At 51.8% G+C, this 5,976-nt stretch overlaps 1 long non-coding RNA gene across 1 annotated transcript; it reads right to left on the bottom strand.

The window, feature by feature from the left end:
• Positions 1-502: 502 nt before the first annotated feature.
• On the bottom strand, positions 503-5,194 carry LOC144366619 (uncharacterized). Its single transcript, XR_013425704.1, has 3 exons — positions 5,103-5,194; positions 4,189-4,273; positions 503-764 (listed from the first exon to the last, which is right to left on the bottom strand). It is a non-coding gene; the product is annotated as an uncharacterized LOC144366619 (long non-coding RNA).
• Between the last annotated feature and the right edge of the window lie 782 nt (positions 5,195-5,976).

Here is a 5,976-nt window from a genome sequence, read left to right as displayed (position 1 = left end):
TCTGAAGGCTCATGGTACCTTCTCAGGCTGACTTTTCTAAACCCAAGTCTGTACGCTGGGCCAAAATCCAGTATAGGGTAATTCATGCAGTATTTTCAGTTTGTTTTTAAAAAATAAACTCTGACTTCTTCCAAGTATCAGCCCTGTGCAAGGTGCCAAGAATGGATATATAAGAAAGATAAAATTCTGCCCTGGAGGAGCTCTCTGAAGTAGGGAGACAGATAAGAACACAGGTAATTATGGTAAAGCTCCTGAGTGCAATGATTGGGCTGTGGAAGGATACTTAGTAAGATCAGTTACTGAGTGGAAAGACACTGTGGTCACCAAATGCACCTTGTATCCGTTAGACCCAGAAAGCAGGAGTGTTCACTTTTCCAGGCCATGTAAACCTGCAGTTGACTCAGCAACTATTATGGACCAACCATGCTCTTGATTTTCTATAAGCTCATTTCATTCTTGCAGAAACCTCATGGAGGAATAAGAAACAAAGGTAAAACCAGTCAACATCCTAAGTCCCGCAGGAGCTGCCAATGAAAGCAAGGGTGAGACACTGCTACACAACTATTAGAATGGCTCAAATCAGGATCTCCAGTGCTTCTGCCAGCGTTTTTGCTGCTGTGACCAAAAGACCTGACAAGAACAATTTTATAGGAGGAAAGGTTTGCTTAGCACTCACAGTTTCCAAGGTCTCAGTCCACAGATGGCTGACTCCATTGCTCTGGGCTCCAGTTGAGGCAGAACAAGATGGTGGTAGAGGAATGCACCTGGGGACATGGTACCAGGAAGGGAGAGAGAGCTCTGCTCACCAAGGACAAAATATAAATCCAAAGGCACACCCCTGATGACCCACCCCCTCCAGCCACAACCTACCAGACCACAGAAGACGTCACACTGATTAGGTTAAGGCTGTCATAACCCAATCACGTCACCTCTAAACCCTCACATATGCCTTGTCTCACATATGAGTTTTGGGTGGGACACCTCCTATCTAGCCCATAACAATCGACAACACCAAAATCTGTCAAGGATGTGGAGCCATGGGTACGGTCATTCTTTGCTGGTGGGAAGATGATTTGTAAGTTTCTTACAGATTTGGACACCCACCCTCTCACCATATGTTTCAGCAATCACCCTTCTTGGCATTTACCCAAATGAGATGAGAATTCATGTCCACACAGACCCCCCAGCATGAGTATTAAAATAGCTGTTTTTATAATTTGCAAAACATGGAGGTAACCAAGGCACCTTTCAGTAGGTGAGTGGATAAGTAAAATGGCCGCACATCCAGACAATGGAATCTTGTTCAAGCCTAAAAAGAAAGGAGCTCTCCAGCCAGGGAAATAAATGGAGGGGCCTCCAATGCATGCTTCCGAGTGAAAAAGCAAGTCTGGATATTTCAAAAAGGCAAAGCAACAGAGACAGTGGAAAGATCAAATAGCTGCAGGACCCAGAGTGGGGGACATGGGTTTGTTACCCACTCATCAAAACCCACAGAACACGTGACACCAAGACCCCGTGCACGTTCCAGACCCCTGGGTGATGATGAAGTGTCCAGGTAGGTTCCTACGCCCTGGTGTGAGATGCTGGGTGGGGAGGCTGTGCATGGGTGAGGACAGAGCAGACACGGGAACCCCTGCTCTTTCTGCTCAATGTTGTTGTGAACCTTAATTTTATCTAAAAATAAAGTCTATTTAAAAATAAGAAAAGGGGACTGTAATAATTGTTCATGTTTTCTAAGCTCCCTGCAAGCTGGGCCGGAGGTTAAGTGCTTTGGGTTCACTTTAACTCTCACGAGAAGACTGTGACCAGCAGGGACTCTCTTGGTTTCCTTGTACCAATGGAGCAAGGGAGACTTTTCAGGGTTAAGGTAGGACCTGGCCCCAGTTCTTATAAGAGGAGCTAGATGAGAGCTGCTCACTCAGAGCCTACGAAGCTCGGGGCCTTTGACTCCGGAACCCAGCCCATCTGACTGCCGCATAGGCCCCTCCTCCAGTCTGGGCCATCATCTCTGTTTGGGTACAGCCTGTGGCTGGTCTCATGATTCTGGCAGAACTTTTGTGTTTAATTCCTTTGTGCTTCAGTGGCAGACATGTGGCTTCCTTCCTGCAGTGTGCCCTTGCGTAGTCATTACTGTCCCGGGAGGTAGCAGCCCAGAGTGCCTGTTCTGTTCCCCGCAGTCCCGGCCACATGGCGAGCATCCGATGTGAGCACGGCAGCTCCAGTCAGCCCCCGTGGCCTGCCCCATGTTGGATCATTTGAAAATGTGGCAAAGCCCCTTTCAGGAAGTGGCTTGGTGCCAGAGAATACCAGGAAATTAAAATGGAAAATTATAAAGTATGAATCAGGCCTGGCAAGGTTTCAAGCCAATGAACCATCAATTCTAAACGAAGCCGAACATTTGCCCCACAGGCCTGGTGCCAGGCTGAGTCAGGCGTCGTCCTGGGATGGGAGTGACAGCACAGGGCACACGAGGTTCTTCCTTCTCACACGGGTACCAGGATGCTGGCCTGAGGGAGCCACGTCAAGGCTCGCTCATACTTCTTCACTGTGGCTCACGAGATAGGCCCACGCACCGACTCTGGGCTTGAGGCTGTAGCTGCAGGGTCACGGCAGCTGCAGGTGTCTGTGTAGATGGAGGGATGGATACACCACCCAGGGCAAGTGGCAGCTGTAGAAGCCCAGGGCGTCTGACATGCCTTCGGTTGTCATCTGATGTTACGTGGAGTGTTCTCTATTCCTGTTCCTGTATAAAGTTGTCCTCACCTGCTCTGCCATGTCATGTGGACTTTGCTTCCCAGGCTCAGTATGCCCAGACTGCCTAAGTTCAAATGGACCACCTGCCTCCCAGTCAGTCATGCAATCTGGGAAAATTCTTCACCTCCCAGAGTCTCCATTTCTGTAATGGGGAGAGGAAGGAGTCCCTTGGGTCCTGGTGAGCACTGAACAACCAAGTATCCAGAGTATTATTCTTACTGTCACACTGGGAAGACCCAGATGATATATCTACCTGATTGCCCCTTAGGAGGGAAGAGAGACACCCAGGCTTGGAGCAGCATACGGGAGCTGTGGTGCAGCCTGCTGTTCCGGCGGTGTTCGGGACTGAGAGTGGGGCAGAGGGCTTTGCTGGGTCTGGCTGTCTGGGGGCTTTCTTGCAACTCGAATATATCTGAAACTCAATGGAGTCAGTTCTGGACTTGAATTTTCTGGAGGCCTGGATCATGCTCATCTTCTTGGCGGGAGGTTAGCCTGTGCTTGACATTTGAATGAGTGGGTGCATGCATGAATGAACGTGGATTGCCTTCCGTGGGATGGTCGCCAGCCTTCAGGGACATCACAGGTGTAACAGTCCTACTCTAGGGTGTAATTCAGTGGAATCAGCAAGCATTTCCTGTAAGCAGGCACTTCCTGCCTGGTGGGTTCTGCTGGACAGCAGAAAGGTGTGATGAAGACATCAGAACTGAGTGTGATGACGCACACCTGAAATCTCAGTCACTCAGGAGGCTGAGGCAGGAGGATTCCAAGTTCAAAGCCAGCCTCAGCCACTTAGTGAGGCCCTCAGCAACTTAGTGAGACTCTGTCTCAAATTAAAAAATAAAAATTGGGGATGTTGCTCAGTGGTTAAGCACCCTGAGTTCAATCCCTGGTACCGAAAACAACAACAACAAAAAGACATCAGAGTGCACATTTGGATCCACGTCAGGAAGGGAGGAGAAATGCTTCACAGGATCTACCCAGGGAGGAAATAAGACCCTTCCTCAGTAACGTAAAGCAACTTTGCTTTTCACTGCATCTACTAAGGGGCCCCAGGTTCTTGGCACCGTGTTGGCACTGGGACACAAAGGCCATTGCCCAGGAGCTCATCACACAGAGGTGGAGATGGCCACAAGATCTAATCCCCCCAACACTGCCAGGGCTGTATACCTTCACTTCCATGACCCAGTGGATGTGAGAGGGCTGTTGAGTTGATTCCAGAGAAGATAAAGTATGGACAAAAGTTCCTCCTAACACCAAAAATAGATACATAAAAGGCTGGAGGATAGACACCACTTGCAATTTGGAGGTTGGGGGAGCATCAGAGCAGGTCATTGGCCTTGGACTTTAAAGAGTGTCTTAGAAATTAATAGGTAGAAAAAGGGGTGGTGGGTGGGACAGAGGAAGATAGGTATCCAGGCTTGGAGGTAAACTGACCAGATGTCTAAGAATCTTGAGAGTACTGGTCGAGGATGTTTTCGCATGGAAGGTTCAACAAGGGCCTCTGGGACCCTGGACATTTCTGGAAAGAAGGAGAAATTTCTGGGTCAAATACCTTCGCTGCTACCACTCGCAAAGCTGGACTAGATATTTTATGTTCTCCCCCTCCGCCCCCCCCACCCCGTGCAAAATGGGGATGGAAATGGCTATATTCAGTTTGGATAAGGATTACACATACACGCAAAAACCTGACTCTGCCCAGGACAGGGCCCACACCTGAGAGGGGCTTGGCGTTAGAGCCCTTTGAATCTTTGCTCCACATCCCGAAGTTGCCCCAACAAGAGGAATCCAACTTCCCAGCACAGGAGGTGAGCCCCCGAGGTGGGGATGGGCACCATGGTGGGGACCCCAGGGCAATTCACCGCGCAGCAGTCCACACTGGAGGGGGGGGAGCTGGTGAGCTCCGTGGGGCGGGGCTCACCAGCTCCCCCGCAGGGAAGAATCCCCCAGGGGAAGGGTGCCGCCCCGGGACCCCAGCTCCCGCCTCCTGGGTCCTGGGCCCGCCCACCATCACAGGCCCCTCCCTCCGGGGTGCGGCCCCTCCCTCCCCCGGGGTGCAGGCCCCCCCTCCCCAGGGTACGACCCCTCCCTCCCCAGGTTAGGCCCCTCCCTCCCTGGGGTGCAGACCTGCCTCCCCTGGGGTGCAGGCCCCTCCCTTCCCAGATGTAGGCCCCTCCCTCCCAGCCGTCCAGGCCCCTCCCTCCCCGGGGGTGCGGCCCCTCCCTCCCTCCCTCCCTCGGGCTCGCCCTGCCAGGAGCCCCCAGATTCCGCCGTCTTGTGAACCGGGCGGGCCGCCAGCCGGCCAGCGCTTGCACAATTTGTGGCGCCTACTTAAAGTGTTTGAGACTCACCGCTCTGTCGGGACCTGGGGGCAGAGAGCAATTATCGCTCGCCCGTCTTTCTTCTTTTCTTTTTTCTTGTAGAGGTACAGTAGGAATTGGTGTTTTCCTGGAGGCCCGCCTCCTCGCCCTTAAAGAGACAGAGGAAGCGAAAGGCTTTCATCCATTCGTGGGGCCACAGGGGAGTCCTTTGTGGAAGGAGATGGGAAGGCAGGGACCCACTCTGGAGAGGGGTTTGCACAGTCTCTCGGCGGGTGTGCGCCCCGAGTGAGCTCTAGCTGGTGCTGGTGATGCCCTAGAAGGTTCTAAACAGCCAGTATGTTGGCAGCTTGCAAACTGAGGCTGTTTGCAGATTCGCGCTTAGGATGCCCCACACTGTTCACCTGGAGGTGGACACGACGCAACTCGCCCTCCAGATCTTACATTCCCATAACTTCTAAGAATATAATTTCCCAGAATATAATTTCCCAGATCGCACAAACATTACGTGTGTGGCGGGGAGTAGGGAGGGGCGGGAGGTGACTAGTGGGGAGGGAGGAAGTACTTGGAAGCTTAGTCCTCTCCTTTTTTTCAGGGTTGACCTGGGGGGCGGGTTGAGGGCGGGGGTGGAGAATCATTCACCATTTGGAGTTGAGAAGGTTGGAACACAGGTTTTTTTTTTTTTTTTTTCCTTTCTTTCTTTATGATGGTGACCCGTCGAGAAGGCAGCATGGCCCTGTTGGTTTCCTCACTGTAGTTGACCAGTAGCTTTTTGTGAAACTGGGACACATTTGAGAGTGAAAGTGATAGATAAATTAGGTTGGGACAGCAGGCATAAACCCCAGACTATGCCACCAGGGAGGACAGGGGATTGGCCTCCTGGGGCAGCTGGAGCTGGGAACAGGGT

The sequence above is a fragment of the Ictidomys tridecemlineatus genome, chromosome 1 (genome assembly GCF_052094955.1).
Source record: "Ictidomys tridecemlineatus isolate mIctTri1 chromosome 1, mIctTri1.hap1, whole genome shotgun sequence".
NCBI classification, from domain to species: Eukaryota; Metazoa; Chordata; class Mammalia; order Rodentia; family Sciuridae; genus Ictidomys; species Ictidomys tridecemlineatus.
Note: the sequence above shows the minus strand (reverse complement) of the source record. Positions and strands in the feature narration are given on the sequence as shown.